Genomic DNA, 346 nt, shown 5'->3' on the forward strand with positions numbered 1-346 from the left:
CACCTGGTCTTCCTAGGTGGTCTCCCATCCAAGTACTAACCAGGCCCGACCCTGCTTAGCTTAGCTTCCGAGATCAGACGGGATCAGGCGTGTCAGGGTGGCCTGGCCGTAGACGCCTCCTGGCTCCTCTTAGCTCCCGCTCGTGTTGCCCATTCAGCTGGCTCTGCATCAGGCAGCGTCCGTGGGTCCGGGCGCTCGAGAGGCTGCGCTGCTCTGTGACTTGGGTGGCATCAGCATCACACATGCTCGCTGAGCTCACGTAAGGCCGTGCCCCGCCCCAGCTCTGTGGAATCAGGGTCACTGGTTCCGGAACCACTGAGAAGATTCTGACTCAGAAAGACCTAAT

General features: G+C 60.4%; 1 pseudogene; it reads right to left on the reverse strand.

Moving 5' to 3' along the window:
• Positions 1-114, reverse strand: LOC111734914 (annotated as a pseudogene).
• Positions 115-346: the final 232 nt, after the last annotated feature.

This window comes from Pteropus vampyrus, unplaced genomic scaffold (genome assembly GCF_000151845.1).
Source record: "Pteropus vampyrus isolate Shadow unplaced genomic scaffold, Pvam_2.0 Scaffold9508, whole genome shotgun sequence".
NCBI classification, from domain to species: domain Eukaryota; kingdom Metazoa; phylum Chordata; class Mammalia; order Chiroptera; family Pteropodidae; genus Pteropus; species Pteropus vampyrus.